This window comes from Solanum lycopersicum, chromosome 11 (assembly GCF_036512215.1).
Source record: "Solanum lycopersicum chromosome 11, SLM_r2.1".
Lineage (NCBI taxonomy): Eukaryota > Viridiplantae > Streptophyta > Magnoliopsida > Solanales > Solanaceae > Solanum > Solanum lycopersicum.
The window spans coordinates 44,276,348-44,301,382 of NC_090810.1; the positions used below are offsets into that span (position 1 = coordinate 44,276,348).

General features: G+C 32.9%; 1 long non-coding RNA gene across 1 annotated transcript; it reads right to left on the minus strand.

The window, feature by feature from the left end:
* Positions 1-1,688: 1,688 nt before the first annotated feature.
* LOC138339560 (uncharacterized) lies at positions 1,689-10,329 on the minus strand. Its single transcript, XR_011212394.1, has 2 exons — positions 10,248-10,329; positions 1,689-1,949 (listed from the first exon to the last, which is right to left on the minus strand). It is a non-coding gene; the product is annotated as an uncharacterized lncRNA (long non-coding RNA).
* Between the last annotated feature and the right edge of the window lie 14,706 nt (positions 10,330-25,035).

Genomic DNA, 25,035 nt, shown 5'->3' on the forward strand with positions numbered 1-25,035 from the left:
ATTGTAATAGTTGAGTTTTAGGCTGACTTGTCTTGGTTGGATAAGATGAGTGTCATCACGTCCATTTTTTGGGTCGTGACAAGAATGATATATTTATTAACTTCATGTACTTTTATTTGTTACATGTTAGTTTTATTTACAAACCAAATATGAATTTATATAGACAAAAATAGAGGAAATAAAAAATAAAAATTTGCAAATAAAATATTTCTTACCTTCATATAGTTCTTTTTTGTTACAAACTAAACCAATATGATGAAAAGAGAAAGGATAATTGTGAATGTGAAGCTTCATGAAACTAATATGAATTTATAGGCAAAATAAAGAAATAAAATAAGACATCATAAACTTACAAATTTAATTTGGAGTTATGGACATAAAAATTATGAGAGTTATGAATATTATTAAAGTTAAAAATTAAAGAAGGGCAAGTCGTGGGTAGTAACTCCTAGTGAATAAATTAAAAATTAAAAATAAAAACACTTAACATGTAAAAAAAGATTTCTATGATTTCATGATCAAAAGTGAGATAAACAATTAAAAAAATAGAGTTTTTTTTATAAGTGTTCCTACATTAATAAAATATTTATTGTACAAATAAAGTAATACATTTTTACAATAGAATAATAAATTTAAATTAAGAAAGTCAAATATAAATAAATTATGTTTCTCCTTTTATTATAAGTAACATAAATAAATAAATAAAATATGAAGATGTTTTTTTTATAAATTTCAATAAATTTAACTAATTTTTTTAATGATATAATAATTAATTTATTATTTAAAAAGAGCAAAAAGCAAAAGGAAATATCTAAATGCAAATGGAGGCCATAGAGAAGTGTCACATCACCTTGTCTATGGTCTTCCTTTATATATATATAACTTGATAATTTTTGCATTGCCTGTTTACATATTTGGTGGTAAAAAATCTTCAATCTAGACGTTAAAATAATTGTTCGCATGATCTGATGAGTAAGTTGTGACATTAAGTTTCTAAATGGGAGAGGAAGACATCAATTTAGAGAGAAGGGTGTTTAAGCCATGTTCGATTACTTAGGTGGATATCTATGTGGGCAATTTTTTGACACTTCCAATACCAAGTAGAATTGAGTTTTTGGCTAAAATCATTCCTAGAGTATGATCAAAATCTAAAGTATATCCTTGTGTTATATAAGTGAACAAAAAACATCCCTAAACTATTCAAAAATTTACATGATTCATTCTTTTGTCTATTTTTTAAGAAACTTATGCCCCAAAAGAAAATGTGTCAAGTCAAATGAATATATGTACACATGGTTAAGCTAATCAAGCTAGGTAAAAAAAATTTAATTTTTGAAATTGAGGGTTTAAATTATATTCAGAAAAAATATATTCAAATTTCAAATTTTTTTTGAAAAAAAAAATACTGCACCAACTTCAAAATATCAAATAAAGTAATTATTTTTTTATTTTAATAACTAAACAGCTACGTGATTTCACAAGTTTTCAGCATTTCTGTACATTGTATAAAATGTGAACATTATATATGTCGCGCCTCATTTTCTCACGAAATGGGTTTTGTGCACGACCAAACAACTCTTTTGGGATTTTGTGTCACGACCCAAAACGAGTCGTGGGTGGCACCCACACTTAACCTCTTAAATGGGTGGATCAACCAATTTAACCTAGCTTACAAAATACAAGCATAACGCGGAAACTCAAATGTTACTAAATTTCATTTTCCAAAACTTGAAAGTCATGACATTAAGGACATCTAATCTCGAATACTAAGTCTAAGAATATCAAATACACCAAAAATAAAAAATAAAATGGTATGTGTCCTAAAGTATAGGAAATCATGTCATGACCGAGAGAACCCAACACTAGATTGAATGGATAGCTCACTCGGGAACTTGATATGTGGGAGGCTGACTAGAGCTGAGGGAAATCAGAAGTCATAGGTACACTCGCTGCAATTCATAAAAGGAAAAACAAAGAAGAAAAAAAGTAGGGCTCAGTAAGAGGAAACATGTACTGAGTAAGTATCCTCGGTCAACTAAAAATAATCAATAATATACAAAGAATGATAGTATGAACTCAACTAAAGCACTTAACATGTGATAAACAACAAACAACATGAACAAGTGTCAATAAAAATAAAGTAAGCACGTATTAAGTCAATGTTATCAAGATCACACATGAGGACACATGCCTCCAAACTAAACCATTTTGGGACTTAAGTTCTTTGAGATTGAGTATCTTCCATTAATTAAACATATTTTTCCTTTAACATTATCATGTCGTAATGTGACAGTCTGATCCAATAATACTGTGTCAGAACGTGACACTCTGATCTAAGAATATCGTGTTGAAACGTGACACTCTGATCAAAAAATACCGTGTTGATACGTGACACTCCGATCCAAGAATATAGTGTCGGAACGTGACACTCCGATCCAATAATATAATTAATTTATTATTTAATATCACCACTTTTTCATTCGTTAATAATATTTCATCGAGCCTTCTTTATTCAAGACATTAAATCGATAGAGATGATTTAAGATTATACATTCCACGGTCTCAGAAATTCAAACCAATCACAAAACACATGACCAAGCCACACAATCACACAATCAAGTACATAAATTACTTCAAAATATCATTCAATGCCTATTAGTAACTATTAAGAGTTAACTATCAAATAGCATAAATCATAACCTACCTCCAACAAAGAATCGAAATCAAGCAAACTACCTCTTCAGTGCTTTTGATTTCCTTAATGCATCTGAACCTTTCCAATCTATCTAGTATAGATGCATAATTTGTAAGTTGACGAGTCTATAAACATTCAAAATATTCTATGTCTAACGTATATCCAAAAAGCCATCTAATTCTATAATTCATTTTCTGGCGTTCAAATATAATGGTAAGCTTTAATTCCTCCAATTAACATAACTTCAATGATATCAAAATAATAGAATATGCCTAATATTTAATTACCTATCTCAATTTATCAAAACTTAAATCACAACATGATATTTTAAGATATTAAGGACCAAACCCACAAATAACAATTGACCTATCATTACTGTATAAGGATGATGGTTGCAAGTTTAATTTATCCCCCCCCCCCCACATACATGGATTAAATATTTTATAATATTCTATTGTCATTGACCAATCATATCTCATCATGGTTTAATAGTTAACTTTGTCACATTTTTATCCAAAATTTCAACCAATCACTGAACAAATTGCATGCATATTATCACTACACCTTTCTGTTTCATAATTTCTTTAATCCCTTAACAACTATCCACGCAATTAAATAATTATTACCCCTACTTTCATTCAAAAATCCAATTTTCCGATCCATAAAATTAACTCATGTAACACCATATGCACTTAATACTAATTTCCTTACCTCTTTAACAATTTACATTATTATCTTGGAGTTGGTCACTTGTTATTTTTCCAATTATTACAAGTTCCAGGTAAACTAAAGAAAATCTTTAACCTAAGGCGTCAATTATAAATATCCACAAAATTACCATACATTCTAATAACAATTCATCTCCATGTTACTATTGATGTAAAATTTAACAATAGAATTAGAACAATTCGTAGACCCAAACCTGAGAAGAATGTTTGCTCCTCTGCATAGTTTTTGCATGAATATACCCTCTTCTCCATTTTTTTTGACAGATTATTTTCTTACCCTAATTATAATATAAGCAGTAATAAAAGTGATAAAAGTGACCCAATACTTAATTTTAATGTTATCTTCTTTAACCACCAACTACATAAATTATTAAAACCACCCAATTATTTCTAAAATTTTAGTTATGAATGGTCCAAAATACCTATTTAAATTATATTGAAGAGTATTTTATGAAATAAAAAGCTCTAATATTTAAAACGACTAAATGGGTGGTTACATTAGATACCAATTTACCCATCGTTCGCCCTCGAACGATCAAAAGAAAGTGATGGTAAGAAAGGGTAGTGCTTTCTATTACTCCAATATATTAGTATCCAAGGTCTCTTGTCAAAAGTATTAAACCAACTAATTGGAGATCTACACCTCCTCCCCTACAATGCCTCAAATGGTTCCATCTCTATAATCTAATGATAACTGTTGTTGTATATAAACTCAACTAACAACAAAATGTATTCTTAATAGCCATCATATCTTTTTTTTTTTACATAACCACGATAGAATGTTGAATCAATACTGATTCTCCAATCAGACGTGAACCTAAATCAACCACCACACACTCATAATACACAAAACCATTCTCATTAAGTTTTCCTTGTCACGCAGAAAATTTCCACGACCTTAAGTTATAAAAAGTTTAACTTTAGGCATCAAGTACTCATCAAGTGAGATCCAAACTTATTTAACCCAAAGAAGAAAATGATCAAGTAACCATCCATCGAGCGACACACCCAAGCATACATAACCTCTAACAACATGTCAAAATACTAGATTATTAGTTATTATAAACAAACCTTAAGAATGACAACACTACAATGGTCCTCACACTCCGTCACATATGGCCACAACATAATGCCGACGATGAGATAAATCTTAAGTCTTTCGAAAAATTATCAATTTTCATGGTAGCTTTCTTGTAAATTCTCATAAGCAAAGTGGTACATGTAGAACCACTCAAAAACTTCAGCTACATCAAGACGACACTTAATATGTCATATCGAAAATAAACAAGGTCGAATAACTCTAAATACTCTTACCATAGTGCCCTTATCATACATTTTCATTCAACTGACTCTATCTCTCTGATTTTCTAGCTATCCACAATCACCAATTTAGTCCTATCGAATTTCACATCAATTGAAGTCAACACCCTGAGCATTAACGAATATCATCACTACAACATCTATCTACCTTTATCGCAACCACCATTAGTATCAAAGTGTTTTTATCAATTGCATGTTCAAACTCTGGTTACATCTCTTTTTGTTTAAGCATTTAATGAAAAATACGAGTTTTCAAGCAAGGCTAATAAAACTAATTTTAAATTTGAAGAACCTTTTCATTGAGATAAAACTATTAAATCACACTCAAAGTCAACTTCACACCACTTTCACATATGATGATTTAGTTGGCATTCTAAACTATCACTTACCTCATGCCAACACTTAAGGAAATTCTTGGTCACTCAAATTATTTTGTATACTATAAGCTCATAACCTTTATTCGCAATTATATGTCTCTATAACATATCTTAACATTCTATGTAGTCCCATCAATATAGTAGCATTTTCTTAATCTATTCTTAATAACCATGTAGAATTATATCTCACCTTTTACATCATTCTTAAGTCATATATCTTAATTTGAGCAATCTAACCCCATGTAAAATACTAAATTTCCATACCTCACTATTTGTCATCCAAATCAAAGCTCAATCTTTATAAAATTCAATTATTAACTCCTATTATATCTGTACCGAACTAGTTCACATCTCACAGTCATATCTAAACTAATAGGCAAAATCAATACAACTTTCAACTACACCCCAAGGATTTATACCAGAGTTCTCATGGTGCAAAATTGTGAATATCTCGATCCTTCAATATATCAGACTTTTGTTAATTTTTCTAGCTCACTTACCGAGCTTATCCTTGTATCAACAACCCATGAAATTTTAACTTATATTCTAACCCAACACTTTTAAGTTAAACCCTTCCTTAGGTCTATTAACTTTGCTACTCAAACATGCATAAGTCCGTCCATATGTTTAATATCTGATGTAAACAATATATTATTATTTTTATTTTACCTCACCAATTCATACCTTTATAAAATATACCATCATAAAACTTAATACGAAAGAAAACATTTGAGTTGTAAATCGACCAATGTAACTCAATCTCCTTATCTATCAACATGACTGATACCTTGAAGATTTTGATGAATTTACATATCTTAACTTATAGTTGATCGCCTCTTCATCGATCTTATCATATCCTTCGCTAAATGTTTGACGCGGTTATTAATTAATAAACTCAAAATTACAAGAGAACTTGTCATCACACTCGAGTTGAGCGTATGTACACTCCTTTCTTAAGTTTTATTCGATAGATTTTAACCAATTTGATAAACATGTGATACTAAAACCATCACCATATTAAAATATATGAAACCACATGTCTCATAACCCAATTCTAGACCTCCAAAAGATACCTCTTTTTGTCCCTTGCAATTAGAGAAAATATTGTTGTTCTCGCCTCAATCAAAAGATTGCATTATATCCCATAATTTTTTTTCATTATCACTTTAAATCTTTTAAATTCAATTCAAGTGGTGTACAAAAATCTTGTAAAACATTCCATTTAACCATAACATTAGATGCTCGCAAATCGTTAGTATCGTACAAAACTCGTTTAACCAACAATCCTTATTATATAATTTCATCTCAATCACAATCCATCACCAATCTCTTATCATCATTACGAACTCTAATAACCTCCATTATCTTAAATTAAGATTTCTAAATATTATAATAAAACACCTTATAATACAGACTATAAATACAATGCTTGTACAATTTTTATGCAAGCACCAACCAAATGCAACTGTTGTTTGGAACAAAAAAATGATCTTGCGTACATCTAAATCCAATTTTCACCGTTTAAATCAACCACCAAGACGTCAGGGATACGTATTTTAAATTTTAGCCCGATCTAATGATTATTTAATTGAGAAACACGATCAGAAGGTTACTGGTTGGAGAAAAGGTATGCAGCAAAATAATTTTTTTTTCTCTTCTCTCTTGTTGAAAGCTCTCTCAAAACCTCACTTATGTCCTAATGTCTTTCGAGGAGAATACTAATGAGTAATTCAATTTTTCTCTTAAGATCATTCTCTATTTATACAATTGTGTTTCTCCTTACAAAGTCGAAATCAAGTAGAAATAGAATTACAATTTCAATATTTTTTCTAATATAATTGGAAACCAAATAAAGAGAATAATTTCAATCCTTTTTAAGTAAGCAAATACTGAATTCGATATCAGAACCGGTGAAACACTTTCAAGACTTTGTTTCCACTAAAACTGATTTTAAATAATAATTTCGATACTAGTACAACAAGCGTAAACTATATAGGTCATATATCACTGTCTCTTTTAACCATCATGCTAAGCTAGACATTTTCATCATCAAGAAGTGAACCTTTTCCTCGACATGACACCTTACACTCAGGTATATCAATCAAATGTAAGGGACTAGCTCATTTTTATAAGTATTTTCTTACAAAAATTTTCAATTTAGTTCACCCAAGTATACTTAATAGCACTTTCTTTTCCTATAAGTTTATCATCCTAGTATCAATTTACCTTTTGAATCTTAAGGTAAAATCGTCAGTCCGTATTCAGAACCCTCAAGAACATTTCATGAACTAAATATTTTAGTCTTGTACCAAAAATTCACCGTTAAAATATTTCTTAAAAATAATGAAATTCAAGTTCTTGTAATCATAAAATAGTTGATTTCTCAAATATGAATGAAACACTGAATCTCATTATCTAAACATGTCCTACAACTAATGACTTCTTTAGGAGTTAGTATTCTTACTTGACAATTGACATACCCTTTCCACATAACCCTAGTATTGCCACACCGATATCTCACTAGAACACACCTACCTATCAATAAGATCGTACCCAAATAGCCCACATATTTCTACCCGTTGAATAATTGCAAAGCATTATCAAATTTGTTCTCTCTCTAGACCAAACAATTTGTTTTACTTCTTAGATCAATTCAATAACAAAAATAACACACTTCCTAACTCTAACCAAGTAAGCATCAATGACCCTCTATGATATACCCTCATTCTATGAAGTCATAGTAGTTGTTTACTAATCAAACTCAACATGAGACTACCATCACATTTTGCAATCAAGAAAACATATTTATTTCTAAGGACATATTTTTCTTCTCTTGTTGCTATTTTGATTCCTAATACTCTAGTACTAACCATATTTGAAATAGATTGAATAATTTCATATACAAATTTGTATCAACTAGATACCAATTGGATTCAAGTAGTAGCATGAAAGAAAGAAATAAATGAGTTTTCCTAAAGTTCTACAGCTTCTCGAAGAAAAGTAAAGGCGTCCCCGTACCACTCTGCAAGACTCTACTAAACTTTTCCTTCTGTGATGAGATCACCAAACCTAATGCTCTGATACTAAGTTTGTCACGACCTAAAACGAGTCGTGAGTGGCACCCACACTTAACCTCTTAAATGGGCGGACCAACCAATTTAACCTAACTTATAAAATACAAGCATAACGCGGAAATTAAAATGTTACTAAATATGATTTCTCAAAACCTGAAAGTCATCACATCAAGGACATTTAATCTCCAATACTAAGTCTAAGAATATCAAATACACCAAAATAAAAGAGTAAAATGGCATCTGTCCTAAAGTAAAGGACATCATGTCATGACCGAGACAACCCAACACTAGATTGAATGGATAGCTCACTCTGGAACTTGAGATGCGGGAGGCTGACTAGAGCTGAGAGAAATAAGAAGTCATAGGTACACTCGCTGCATTTCATAAAAGGAAAAACAAAGAAGAAAATAGGTAGCGCTCAGTACGAGGCAACATGTACTGAGTAATTATAATCGGTCAACCCAAAATAATAACTAATATACAAAGAATGATAGTATGAACTCAACTATAGCACTTAACATGTGATAAGCAACAAACAACATGAACAAGTGTCAATAACAATAAAGTAAGCACGTATTAAGTCAACGGTATCAAGATCACACATGAGGACTCATGCCTCCAAACTAAACCAGTTTGGGACTTAAGTTCTTCGAGATTGAGTATCTTCCATTAATTCAACATATTTTTCATTTAACATTATCGTATCCGAACGTGACACTCCGATCCAAGAATACCGTGTCAGAATGTGACACTCCGATCCAAGAATATTGTGTTAAAACATGACACTCCAATCAAAAAATATCGTGCCGAAATGTGACACTCCGATCAAAGAATACCATGTCGAAACGTGACACTCCGATCCAATAATATCATTAATTTATCATTTAATATCACCACTTTTTATTCGTTAATAAATATTTCATAGAGCCTTCTTTATTCAAGGCATTACTTCGATAGAGATGATTTGAGATTATACATTTCACGGTCTCGGGATTTCAAACCAATCACAAAACACACGACCAAGCCAAACAATCACACAATCAAGTACATAGAAAACTTCACAATATCATTCAATGCATATGAGTCACTATTAAGATTTACCTATCAAATAGCATAAACCATAACCTAACTCCACCGAAGAATCAAAATCAAGAAAACTACCTCTTCAGTGCTTTTGATTTCCTTAATGCCTCTGAACCTTTCCAATCTATCAAGTATAGATGCATAATTTGAAAGTTGACGAGTTAATAAACATTCATATTACTTTATGTCTAACGTATATCCAAAAAGCCACCTAATTCTATAATTCATTTTCTGGCGTTCAAATATAATGGTAAGTTTTAATTCCTCCAATTGACATAACTTCAATGATATCAAAATAATAGAATACATCTAATATTACTACCTATCTCAATTTGTTAAAACTTAAATCACAGCCTGATAATTTTAAGAAATTAAGGGCCAAACACACATATTACAATTGACCTATCATTACTGTATAAGGATGATGGTTGCAAGTTTAATTTATCCCCCCCCCAACATTCATGGATTAAATATTTTCTAGCTATTCTATTGTCATTGACAAATCATATCTCATCATGGTTTAATATTTAACTTCGTCACATTCTTATCCAAAATTTCAACCAATCACTGAACCAATTGCATGCATATTATCACTACACCTTTCTGTTTCATAATTTCTTTAATCCCCTACCCTATCCACGCAATTAAATAATTACCATCCCTACTTTCATTCAAAAATCCAATTTTCCGATCCATAAAATCAACTCATGTAACACCATATGCACTTAACACTAATTTCCTTACCTCTTTAACAATTTACATTATTATCTTGGAGTTGGTCACTTGGAATTTTTCGAATGATTACTGGTCCCAGGTAAACCAAACAAATAAGGTTTCTACCAAAGTCTTTAACCTAAGGCGTCAATGATCAATATCCACAAAATAACCATACATTCTAATAACAATTCATCTCCATGTTACTATTGAAGTAAAACTTAGCAATAGATTAGAACGATTCGTAGACCCAAACCTGAGAAGCTCGTGTGCTCCTCTGCATAGTTCTTGCACAAATAAACCTTCTTCTCCATTTTTTTTTGACGCATTATTTCCTTACCCTAATTATAATATAACAAATTATAAAAGTGATAAAAGTGACCCACTACTAATTTTTAATGTTATCTTCTTTAACCACCAACTACATAAATTATTAAAACCACCCAATTATTTCTATAATTGTATTTATGAATGGTCCAAAATACCCATTTAAATTATATCGAAGAGTATTTTATGAAATAAAAAGCTCTAATATTTAAAACTACTAAATGGGTCGTTACATTTTGAGTTTAAAGAGTAACCACCTAACGAATTAAGGCGCGTTAGGGCACCTATCTAACCTAACTAAGTCTAGCAAAGGTCAACGAGCCAGAGATCAAGGTAAGGGTTCAAGTTACCTCGAGGGAAAGGTGTTAGGCATCCCTCGAGGTCCACAAATGTGGGTCCCGGCCGTATCCCATGCAATCTATGTGGGGGTTACAAGTAGCAAATAAGGTTACTTCATTTATTAGTTTATTTAAGTAGCATGCTTGCTAGGTGATAAGAAATTTAAAACAAATGAGACCATTTTATATTTTGATCATTTAATCAATAAAGGCTAGGTGATAGCAAATATTAACAATTAAAATAATCTAACATATGAGACTAGGTGATATAACAACAAGTTGAATCAAATAGCTTATTATTATCTTAATTAATATTTAAACATGCGAGTCTAAGTGATAACAATAAAATAGATATACTAAACAATCAATAAAGAGATAAGCGAGAGGATAGAAAAGAGACAAATAAATAAGCAAACAATTTTATTATTTTTATTTTAATCTACCCCAAATAAATATAATTTAAAACAAACAAGTCAAGGGATAAAAGGGAAGGGAGACTCTAAGAGACTTTTTGGATCAGCACTCGACTTTTCTTTTTATTTTCTGATAGGCTATCGTATAGGGACAGACAAAACCAAGGTTTGTCTTTCAAGCCTTAATCGATGTCATCATCTCCATAGGGCCAACTATCCCTACCCAACCACCGCATGCATTTCGTACCTAAAGGGTGCCTAATTGTCCCAACTTGATTGTCCAAGAGGCATTGGACTCTTAAAGGGTGAGTTTAGACAAAATAGAATATAAGGACCTCCTGGACACCAAGTCAAACAAACAAGACAAACACGACGATCATTTTAGCACGATAGGTCTCAATTTGGCCTCTACATAGAATTGTGAAACGTCTCATGTTAGGTGTGTGAGCATACAAACAGACGAAATAATAATAACAACAATTTAATTATGAGAGGGCAAATATGAAAACATGGATGTAAATTTTAGTATTAACTTTAAAGTGAGCAACAATTAGCGACATGGTATATTTTATTTTATTTCCAGGCATAGCAAAATGATATGTTCCACATACACATATATTTAAAACAATAGAGATTTTATTATTAATGCAAAATATAACTTAGGAAAATCAAATTTTATTTATTTAGACAGAAATTTATTTTAGAGTAGTATTAAAATACTATGAGTACAGAAAATTATTGTTAACAATGTTTAACATGCAAAAATTACTTAATTGAGAGCATTTTATAATAGCAAAATTATTTGTTAATGCAGAAATAATGTTTAAGAGATAGTAAGCTTTTTAGATGCAATAAATTAATAGGAATTGTTTATTTTAAAAATGTCAAAAAATATGCACAACTAATTTTATTTTAGTTATTGATATTCTAAAAATTAACAAGCCTAATGATATGATCTCTAGGTGTTTAGCATACTAAAATGACAAAGTAAAGAAACAAATCAATTATGAACATGATAAAATTAGTTAAATATGATTTCTAAGTGATTTAATAATCAACACATTTAAATAAGACTTATAGACATGTTTTCTAACTCCAAATGACGTATGAATGCATAAATTCTATATACATGATTTATTCAATGACTAACTAAAATGCACACAAATTATTTACTTAAGATTTTAGTGAGTTAGCCATAACTCATTATTTAACACGCCAAATTGGATAAAATTAACTTCAACTACTAATTGGGCAAAATTAACTAAATGATTGAGCGAATATGATTTGCTTTATTTTATTTTATTTTATTTTATTTGTTTTTGTTAGATCTAAAATTACTTTATCACATGAACATTTATCAAACAAATTATGAACTTATAGGCATGCTTTTACACATAAACAAGTTTGCAAAAAAAAAAATTAACACATAATCCCCCTTCCTAGGCGATCCCCCAAATTGCTTCATATATCAGAGTTATTTTAAAGTTATACACATATTGTAATAAAAATAACAAATGAAAATACACACAACATTAAAACAAACAAAGCTTTGTCCGAAATTTCTTCTAGGCCACTCTTCATCATCTTGAACTCTAAGTACTAAATCTGCTAGAATAGGTAAGGTAATACATATACAATGGAGAAATAATTGTAATATAGGAGACTCATAGTAGCAAATTACTCTCATATATATGTAAATAACACACAAAAAGAGATAAAGAGTAGTCATAGTTATATTATCAAACGTAAAAGGATAATGAAACTAACTTGGATGCTTCCTGATTATTTTGTTTTTTCAACACACAAATATTTATAATTATGCAAAAAACTCAAATTAAAACTAATAAAGTGGACTAACCAATTAAGCAGAAAAGATTATCAACAATAGAGACAGAGTAATCCCAACACAACAAAGTAGCAAAAGCACTTGAATATTTGCATGAATCTTAACTTATTTTTAAGAGTAGAGTAATATTATTAGTATTCAAGTATTAGAAATGAGAGAATGAGAGAGGGTTCAGAACAAGGTACCACTTGTATTAGAAGAAATGAGTGAATGATGAGTTGAGAGAATGAATCTGTGTATGAGCAATGAGAGAATGCGAGAACTTGTAGTAAGAGTTAGTAGATGAGTGTCTGAATGAGTCAGTGAATGTGAGCAGGAGGTCTAGTTTATATAGTAGAAGAGGGGAGCATACTAAGGGAAATAGAATAAATTAAGGAGTCACTTAAATCACAATTTTCTTATTTTCAAGGAGAGCCAAAAAAATCAGAAATATTTTAATTATTTCAATACAAAAATAAACTAGTAAAAGTTAGCAAAAATAATAATATTTCCCCTTAAACAAAAAGAACCAAAATCAGATTTTAAAATATTATGTTACCAAATATAAACAAATTAGAATAAATTAAGAGAGAGCAACATTATTTTCCTAAAATAAAAAAAAGCCAAAATTAAAATAATTTTATTTTTCCATATATGAAAACAAGTAACAGATCATTCAATTTTAATTAAAGGAAGGGGGATCAATTAATATTATTTTCCTTATTTCAATGGAGCCAAAATCAAAATTAAAAATATATATCGTTGCCATATAAGCAAGTAAAAATAAAATTGGGAAGAGATAAATAATTTTCCCTTAAATAATGAAGAGTCAAATATGAGTCAAATTCCAAAATACTTGAACCAAAATTAACATGTCAAAAAAATATCCACAATACAATAGAACAAGAAATTAATTAATAAGCTATCAATTACAAATCGTCGGGAAAGAGTAACTAATTAAGGGAGAAGAATTAATATTACAAAGATCACAGAACCTATAATTTCATCATATGCATCACTCACGTAGTTCAACAAAACGATCATACAAAATTACCAAGTTGATATCAATAACAAATCTGTAGGCATCAAAGTTGAGGGCAAATTTGCATCATATTAGTTTAAGAGGTTAATCAATTTAAAACAAGGGGTCCGCAATTCTGAATCAAGAACATATTATTTTTTTCTACATATTACCAAATTACAACGAAGCCGATATTATAGATATAAGAACATGGAAACATCAACAACTTACAATGAAACATGCTTAAGATAAAAAAAAAAGCTTATGGCTCCTTCTTCGATGCAATTCATAACATATTTTACCCACATAAAGTAGATGCATAGAAAGTACAATTTATATAGAAATCAAGAGCATGCTGAGTACCAACAACTATCGACAGGGTTTCGATGCCATCGTAGTCCATACTTAGGCTGGTGGAGAAGGCCTCTTCACCCGCAAAGTCTCTAAACTCATCGACGGAGTGAAGAGGTGCAGGCTACGGTCCGTGTGTGGATCGACGTGGCGTCAATGCCACCGTCGTCGAACCCTTAGAAAAATTTAGACGAAGCCCTCAACTGCATAGTCTCTGACAAAGACGAGGGAGTGCAGGATAGAGGGGGAGCTGTCCATCGACTCACAAACGGCCCATCGATATGGGTTTCATCTATGAGGGCCGAGTTTCTAGCTTAAATTAAGTTGGTATCATTTAATTAGTTAGAGGGTTAGATGGTTTAATTAGGGGTTATTGGAGTCTGATTAAGTTGATTTAAGACCCAATATAAATACTCTCAACCCTCATTAATCTAAACACAACTCTCAAATAAACTTTCTTTCTTCTCTCTTATTTCTCTCTCTACATGAACTCACCATTGAAGACTAGCAACGACTAGGGTTTTGGGACAATAAAGCAACGAATTCACAATCAAATTGTTGACAAACGTTAAGGTATCAGTTCTATTCACCTTAAACTCTTTCCTCAAAGGGGTCCTTCAAAATAGATTTCAAAAGGTTGAACTTTCTAATAGGTTTCATACAATTACGAAATTGATGTTAAGGATTGAGTTGTTGATGATTTATTTATGTTATATTGAGTATATTAGCATTTAATTCCACTTGTTTGTTGTAATTATTTGTGGTTTGGTCAAAATTGAAGAGTATGATCCTCCATCCCTAACCCTATGTAGTGATCTTGACCTATATTGTATTGTGATCATTCAATTGAGTTGGTTGTTGATTTGATGACTATCCTATGGTGTTATTATTATTAAATTAATAGGAATTATAGGACTGTCATTCTAGTTCTTGAGATGTGATTTAGATTATGAATTATAATGTGAAATTAGCCTATGTACCTTGTCTCAAGTTGTGATCTGAAGTTGAATTGTGTGATAGACATGAAATTGGCCTTGTTATTCTATTGATTATCATTGTTTGATGATGTTACTACACAAGTGGGGTTGAGTTATGGGTTGATGCTAGAATGTGAGGAAGACTTGGTAAGTCTTAGAATCTCTATCTTTATATTCCAATTGTGATTAGTTGTTGTTAAGTCATAATATTACACTGGAGTATGTCTTATACTAAGATATGGGTGGTATGATGTTGAATTGAAATGTCTTGACTATGTTGTAAGGTTGATTAAGGTGTATGTGATATAAGGATGGTGAAAACAATAAATATGCCTTAATATTCTATGTAATGTTAATGTGTTAACCTCACTTATGAATTGTGATGAAAGGACTTATACTCATACAATTCTTATTGTGATATTGATGATGATTATTATACAAGGGGTTCACCCTATACCCTAAATTAAGTTATGATTGATAATTAAAGGCTTAAAGACATTTTAAAAAAGAACTGTAGCTTAGCACTGAGTGAACTAGATTGAGGAGTGTCGCTTCCCACATAGGGAAGGAAGGAACACTATGTTACTCTTGAGATTGGACACTATAATGCATGGTGCATAAATAGGGTCCCAACAAAATATCCTATTTCTTGAACGATGTTGACCCCATAGGAATACTAGCTAGTGGATCCATATAGTTGCTTTGTTACATGTTCTGGTACTACATTGGCAAGTAGTCCGCCTTTTTCGGTGTATAGTTTTATGACACTGGATTTTATGCTATCTCGTTTTGTCTATGTCGGTTAGGTAATATGTTCCCAATAGGTAAAACGGACTAATAGACTTGAAATCTAACTTAGATAACCTAAGGTTTCTAGCTTAGTCTAGGTATGGGTATGAGAGTCTTCCTAAAATTTCACTAGTTAGACTTTAGGGGAGACTTAGGAGGAGGTTCTTATATATGTTTATGTTATGATAATATATGATGCATATATAGGATGATCATGGCACATTGTTCATACTTTATGTTGATTAGTTCATTTATGAATATGCCTTAGGTTATAATGTTAACATAAAATGGAATGTAAACATAAATGTATGATATGTAAAGTTTGACATTGGTCATGTTTTCTTGTTGAGGATACTTGATTGAGTAACATTATGGGGCTTTGCTTGGTCATTCCACTTGTTGACTTAATAAGGACGTGTGAGTAGTTTTATTGCTTATTATTATATGTTTGACTCTTATTCATTCTTGTGATGTTATTCCTTCATGTTAGGGTTGTAATATATAATGGTTTTCGAATATGTTGGGATAAGTATTACTTGTTGAGATGGTAAGTATTTTTGGTTGGTTGATATGACTTACTTGACTTTGCATTAAGTCCCTAAAGGGGTATAATGTCATGTATTTACAAAAAGGTCCCTTTTAGCATGTTTTCCTTGTGTATGTGTATAAAAACCCATACTTAGCACATGTAGAGTACTAACCCCATTTTATTCCCTTTTTTGCAAAATTTTAGGTTTCGATCGTTAAAAAGAGTTTGGAAGGCGACAATGTTGAAGGCTTGGATTCTTTCTTTCATCCAAGTGGGGTAGTTTCTCAACTTTCGAGCGCAATGCCATCCTCTATCATACAGAATTTGTTATGATCTTATGGACTCTTTCATTTCTTTCCTTTTTAATAGAGTATTGTACTTTCGTATAACCTATGCATGGTCTTGTCGAATTGATGTAAGGTCTATGCCAATATTGTGATAATCGTTTAGATGGTATTACATGAGACAATTTGTAAGACTATTTGTATATTTTATGTATATGTATGTGCAATAAAGTAGAAGGGTATGTAACCTTCCTATACGAAGGGTGTATGTATACTCGATATGAATATACGTTATGTGTATGTAGAGGTCTATGTAAACCTCCAAGTAGTGATAATGAAAGTTCTAAATTTTTCTGCATTTTTCAACCTATGAATGTAATGACATGAGACTAAGTGGCTAGTCTTAGTCCTTGAAAAGAACGACGATGCCGATTACGTCTAGTGGGTAAAGCCAGATGTAACAAAACTTGCTCTTAGAGCCTGAGGTTGAATATCATTGAGTTATGTCTCTCTCTACCATGTGTATGTAGGTTTATATTCATAATTGTGAAGCACGCCACACTTATGAGTAGGAACCTATATGATGCTTAGGAATCACTCTCTTTCTTGGAAATATTATGTCGTGCAAAAATGGTATACTTATAGTAAGCTTTTGCATCTAATATTATTGTTGTGATTATATGCAGCATGAACACATTAAAGGAATGCGACTAAAATACTTGAGGAGGAAGTTGATAATGCGGGAGATCCTCTCCATGATAAGCAAGTTCCTCCACTTGAAGAAGATGCTAATGTGGAACAAGCCCTGGCTAACCCTCCACCTATGACGGAGGCTGAGATGAGGGCTATTCTTGCTCAAATGGAAAAACCATGACTACTTAAGCACAATCCACGACGGTTCAAGCCCAAGCTATGACGACCCAAGCCAATCGGTATATTGCTCCCCGTCCTCATCAAAAAGTCACTACTATGGCTTCCCGTCTAAGGAGCTTCTGTCAAAAGAACCCTCCTACTTTTATGGTTCTAAGGTTGATGAAGACTCCCAAGAAGTCATTGATGAGGTCTATAAGATACTATTTGATATAGGGGTGTATTCAAGTGAGAAAGCCAAGTTTCGTACATACCTACTAAAGGATGTGGCTCAAAATTTTTATGTGCAATGGAGGGATAATAGGTTGTTGAGGGGTGGTCCGGTCACTTGGTATATCTTTAAGGCAACTTTTCTATATTGGTTCTTCCATAGGGATATGAGGGAGGAGAAAGTGATGAAGTTCATCAATATTTGCCAAGGAGGAAATAGTGTCCATGAGTACTCTTTGGAATTCATTAAGTTGTCTAAATATTCTCCTTCTTTGGTCTTAGTTCCTAGCGAACAAATGAGCCGTTTTGTGATAAGGGTTTCAGAGGACTTACAAGAGGAGTGCCAATCCTCCATGCTACATGACAACATGAACATTTCCCGTCTTATAGTGTATGAAAGAAGGGTTAAGGAGGCAAGCGAAAAAGTAGAGTTGCTAAGAGAGCAAGGTTATTTATTGAAGGTTCTTCAAAGAATAGGCTTTAGATACAAGACATGCCTAGATTTAAGAAGCGGGTTTCTGATCAAGTGCCTCAAAATTCTCAAGAGCTAGTTGTCATTGAGTGTCTAACCCTAAATTCAAGAAAGGAAAAGGTACTAATTTACCAAATGAGAACCCAACTTGTAGAAAGTGTGGTAAAAAACACTATGGTGATTTTTTAAGGTGACGGATAATTGCTTTTGTCGTTGCAAGAGTGGTCACAAGATAAGAGATTTCTCAAACTTGAAGAGTCAAGACAAGAGTAATGGTTAAGATCAAGCAAGTGTATCTATTGATTCTCAAAAGAAGAACCACTTCTATGCTCTCCACTCTAGGTATGAGCAAGAGACTTCTCCTGATGTGGTGACCTGTATGTTGAAAGTTTTCTTTCTTGATGTATATTTCTTACTTGATCCCGATGCTACTTTATCATTTGTTACCCCTCTAGAATCTAGAGAGTTTGATATTTTACCCGATATTTTGCATGAACCTTTTATAGTGTACTCTAGTGGGTGAGTCGATAATTGCAAAAATGGTGTATAGAAATTGTCCTATAATGTTGCCCAATAGAGTTTCTTATGTTGATCTAGTAGAACTCAACCCATTGGAGTACACTATAAAAGGTTCAACATTATCATAGTAAGAGTCCAAGATCTAGACTCCGAATCTCCTTCCATTGAGTTGGTACTCGTAGTGAGTGCATTTCCGGAGGTATTCCCTACTTAACTTTTCTGTATTCCTCACGAATGAGAAATTTACTTTGGCATTGATTTGCTACCAGATACAAATCGCATATCACTTCCTCCTTATCGGATAGCTCCGACCGAGTTCAACAAGTTAAAGGCTCATGTCAAGGATTTACTAGATAAGAGTTTTATAACGCCAAGTATTTCTCTGTGGGATGCTCAAGTTTTTTTATGAAGAATAAAGATGGGTCCTTGATAATGTGTACTGATTACCGACAACTTAAAAAGGTTACCATTATGAATAAGTACCCTTTCCGTAGGATTGAAGACATGTTTGATCGACTCTAAGGGGCAAGTTACTTTTGAAAAATTAATTTGAGATCCGGGTATCACCAACTTAAGGTGAGAGGTGAGGGTATACCAAAGATATCTATTGGACTTTGTATGGGCATTATGAGTTCTTGGTCAATTCTTTCAGTCTCATGAATGCTCCGGTGGCATGTATGGACCTAATGAATAGAGTATTTCAAAATTACCTAGATTAATTTGTCATCGACTTCATTTACAATATCTTGGTATATTCGAAGAATGAGGATGATCGTATGAGTCATTTGAGGGTAGTATTGTAAACCCTTAAAGAACATCAATTGTATGCCAAATATATTAAATGTGATTTTTAGTTGAGTTCGCTGACTTTTTTTGGGCACATTATATCTAGTTAGGGAGTTGAGTTAGACCCAAGAAAAATGAAAGCGGTGAAAAACTGGCCTAGACCATTGACTCAGACTAACATTACGAGTTTCTTGGGTATAGCGGGTTACTATCAGAGGTTTGTGGATGGTTTCATGTCCATTGTGTCTCCTTTGACTAATTTGACTAAAAAGAGTAAGAAGTTTGGGTGGTCGGAGGCATGTGAGAAAAGTTAGTAATTGTTTAAAGATGGCTAACTTCAACTTCGGTGTTGACTTTATGGGAGGGTACAAAGGGTTTTGTAGTGTATTTTGATACATCCCGAGTGGGTTTGGGTTCTGTGCTTATGTAACACGAGAAAGTGAAAGTCCATGCCTCTAGGAAAATAAAGGTACATGAGACAAATTACCCCATTCATGACCTTGAATTAGCGGCTGTAGTGTTTACTTTTAAAATTTGGAGGCATTACTTGTATGGGGTTCATGTAGATGTTTTAACCGATCATAATAGTCTCCAATATGTATTTACCCAAAAAGAGTTGAATCTCCAACAAAAAATGTGGCTAGAGTTGTTGAAAGATTATGATATGAGTGAACTCTATCATCCCGGCAAGGCTAATATAGTCGGGGATGCCCTAAGTCGTATGACTATGGGTAGTGTATACCATCTTGACGACACCAAGAAGGATTTAGAAAGGGAAGTACATAGGTTGTCTATGTTAGGGGTGAGGTTGGAGAGTTCTCTTTATTGGGGTTCTATAGTTCATCATAACTCTGAGTCATCTTTAGTGGTTGAGGTGATTTCCATACAACACCTTGATTTATCCTTAAAGGAGTTGAAAGAATCTGTTCTAGGCAATTTGAATGAATCATTCTCTATAGGGGGGGATGGTGTGTTAAGGTACCAAAGGCGATTATGTGTTCCCTATGTACATGGGTTAAGGTATCGGAACCTAGAAGTATCACATGGGTCCCGCTACTCAATTCATCCAGGGTTAACAAAAATGTACATGACCTAAAGGAGATATATTGGTGGGGAGATCTAAAGAGGGACATAGCAGAGTTTGTCGTTATGTGCCCAAAAAGCCAAAAAGTAGAGGCTGAACACCTAAAGCCTGGTGGCTTACCACAAGAGATCCAAATTCCTACTTGGAAGAGGGAAGACATCAATATGGACTTTGTAGTAGGATTACCTCGAACTCAAAAGTCCTTTGATTCCATATGGATGGTTGTGGATCGATTGACTAAGTGTGCTCGCTTTATTACCATCTAGTCTTCATATTCGGTGGAGGATTATTGAAGAATCTTCCTAGATGATATTGTGTGTCGCCATGGCATTCCATTATCCATCATATTGGATCGGGGTACACAATTCACCTCTAGATTTTGGAGGTAATTCGAAAAAGGGTTAGGTACTACAATGAAGTTAAGCACCGGTTTTCATCCCCAAATAGATGGTCAAGGGGAGCGTACGATACAAAACCTTGAAGATATGTTTAGGGCGTGCATTATTGATTTTAAAGGGAGTTTGAATAGACATTTATCTTTGGTGAAGTTTCCCTATAATAATAGTTTTCATTCACAAATTTTCATGGCTCCCTATGAAGCCTTGTATGGTAGGAGGTGTAGGTCTCATATTGGATGGTTTGAAGTGGGTGAGCCCCCGCTTCTTTGTCCCAAGTTGATTTATAAGACTTTGGAAAAGATTTATATCATAAGGAACCGGTTGAAAATGGCCTATAGTCAGCAAAAGTCTTATGTCGATCATAGGTGAAGGGTTTTGGAGTTTGAAGAAGGTGATAAGGTATATTTAAAAATTTCACCAATGAAAGGGGTAGTTAGATTTGGCAAGAAGGCGACATTGAGTCCTAGTTATGTTGGCCCCTATGAAATTTCATAAAGGGTTTTTAAGGTTGCCTATGAATTGAAACTTCCTAGTGAAATGGCTTCAGATTATCCGATTTTCCATGTTTCTATGTTGAAAAAGTGAATCGGTGATCCCGAGTCCATTCTTCCTATTGAGGGTCTTGGTGTAAAAGATAACCTCTCTTATGAGGAAGTTCCCTTTCAAATTCTTGATAGCCAAGTCAAGAAGTTGTGAAATAAAGAGGTTGTTTCCAAAAAGGTGTAATTGAAAAATCATCTAGTTGAGGGTGCAACATGGGAGGCCGAGGCTGACATGAAGTTCCGTTACCCTCATCTTTTTAAAAATTAAGGTTGGTCATTCTTTTTAATAATATCAATATGACAAGAAATTGATGTTTCCTGATTTTTTGGTGAAATTTTGGACATTATGCATTTTTGAAAAACTTACAGTGAAGTTACTATAGTATTTCTCTAAAAAATAACCAGAAAGTTTACTTTTTGATTGTTTTGAGTTATCTTGTGCATTTTGATATCGTGAGTCTTTATGAAATGAGAGGGAGCATGTTGTTAAGTTTAACCTTGTGCTAATTGACTCATGTAATGTATCTTGAGATCATAAGTGTTGTGAGAAGGAAATGTCTCATGATTTAGTGTTTTGAGTCTTATGTGTGGTAATATGAGTTTTCTATATTTGCCTTGTTGAAATGACATGATTTATGTTAATTTGATATCGTTGATTGGTTAGAATGCTAGTTTTGAGTCTATTCCTTCCTTCAAAAGAATTTTAGTCTCTTTCGGGGACGAATATTCCTAGGGGGGGATAATGTAATGCCTTTAAAATCCAAGACACATTTTAAAGCCTAACATAGTTGTTATAAGGTCTAAGTACTGCTTCTATGTCTATTCTAATTAATATAGGTCATTAGGATGTTTAAGAACAAAAACATCCATGACATCTGGGAAGTTGGTTCAAAGGGATGTTAGTGTGCCTTAGCCTATTTTACCAACTTTAGGAGTAAAAAATTTATGAAAATTGATGGAATGGTAGCTAATAGGTGTTTGAGTTGTTTCATAGTTGAAACGTTTGGGTACGACTGCCAAAGGACCAACCAAGGGTCATGAGGAGGACCTTGTAGTTTCATGCAACACTACCTGGAAGTATGCATCAATGAGACAAAAACGGCTCGTGTGTTGATTGAAGGGGCGTCGATGCCACCGTCGTCCAACAGTTAAGATGGTGGAGATGGCCCCTTCATCCGCATAGCCTCTGAACTCAGCGACTGAGTGCAGCGGTGCAGGCTACCCTTCGTGTTGATCGAGGTGCAGGCTACGCTTCTTGAATTAAATTGGTCTAATTTAATTAGTTAGAGGGTTAGGTGGTTTAATTAGGGGTCAAGGGAGTCTACTTAAGTTAATTTAAGACCCAACATAAATGGGCTCAACCCTCATTAATCTAAACATAACTAGCAAGGACTAGGGTTTTGGGGATGGAAAGGGACGAATTCACCATCAAATTGTTGAGAAACGTTGAGGCATGTGTTATATTCACCTTTGAGACTCTTTCCTCAAAAGGTTCCTTCAAAATAGATTTCAAAAGTTAAGTTTTCTTATGGGTTTCATCCAATTATGAAATTGAAGTTATGGATTGAGTGTTGATGATTTCTTCAAGTTATATTGAGTAGATTAACATGTAATTATACTTGTTTATTGTAATTATTGATTGTTTGGTATAAATTAAAGAGTATGATCCTCCATTTCTAACCTTAAGTAGTCATCTTGACCTATATTTTATTGTGATCATTCAATTGAGTTGGTTATTGATTTGATTACTATACTATGGTTTTATTGTGATTAAATTAAGATTAATTATAGGCCTATGATTCTAGTTCTTGAGATGTGATTTAGCTTATGGATTATAATGTGATATTAGACTATGTATCTTGTCTAAAGTTGTGATCTAAATTTGAATTTTGTAATAGAGATGCAATTCGCCTTGATATTCTATTGGTTATCATTGTGTGATGATGTTACTCACCAAGTTGGGTTGAGTTATGGGTTGATGGTAAGACCTTGATGCTAGACTATGAGGAAGACTTGTTAAGTCTTAGAATCTACATCTTTATATTCCAATTGTGATTATTTGTTTTTAAGTCATGATATTACATTAGAGTATGTCTTATACTAGGATTATAGGGTGGTATGATGTTGAATTGAAATGTCTTGACTATGTTTTGAGGTTGATTAAGGTGTATGTGATATAAGGATGGTAAAAACTATCAATGTGCATTAATATGTAATTAAATGCTAATGTGCTAACCCCATACTTTTCTATACTATGAGTATATGTTGAAGGCTTTTTGAAGGATACGAAGGTGAAGCTTGGGAAATCTACTCTCAAGATATGATATTTTCTCATATATTCGAGGACAGGATCTATTGTTTCATAGTTTTATTATTAAGACTTATTATGTATTTCTCTTTTAACGTAAAGGGCCCTATCCCTAAGATATTCTGTCGTGACTTAAGTTTGGCTTATGATAGTGAGATTTGCTTAAGTATTTACGCAAGATTTCCGTTTCATAAATTAATTCGTGATAAGTTTTAATTTCGCACTACTGCTTTTGTCTTATGTAATGAACGATAGTTCAAGGGCTTGTACAAGACTTCAAAGGGTCAAGTACGCCTGGTCACGAAATAAGGGTTCTCCCTAATTTCTAGGGTTACCTTTGGGTCGTGACAAACTTGGTATCAAATCATAAGGTTATGGGATATTTTTTATGTTCTTAAAGTCTCACAAACCACATCTAGTAGTATCTTGGACATTGGTATGAGTCGCCACATCCATGGACAAGATATTATACCATGATAAAAGTTTCAGTTTCTTCTCTATTCCAATGTAATGCCTTAGAGTTGAGTCATATAAGGTGTTTTTGTCAATCTATCTCTTTCTATGTATAGGACATGAATACGAGGAAATCAACCGCTAGAAGGGAGGAGGGAGTTTTAGCTAATTAGAGGATCCCTCCCCATGTTGATCAATTTCCTTTTGTTGTCCTAGAGGAAAAGACCGAGGATGTCCACCTTGAAGAACCTCAAGTGCCTATGGAACCCCAAGTGCCTAAAGTTCCTCAAGCTCCTTTTTTGAGGGAGATATGACTAATGCGGAGTTGAGGTCTTCCCTATTGAACTTCACCCAACTCATGACGGCTCAAGCTCATATCATCAATAATCACTTTATTGCCCAGGATTACCAAGGAGTTTGACACCAACCCAATGCTAGTACTCCTTCTTCTAGAATTGAGGATTTTCTGAGGACGAACCCTCCCACATTTCATTACACTAAGGTAGATGAATATCATATATGAGGTTTTTAGAGTTGTACATGATATG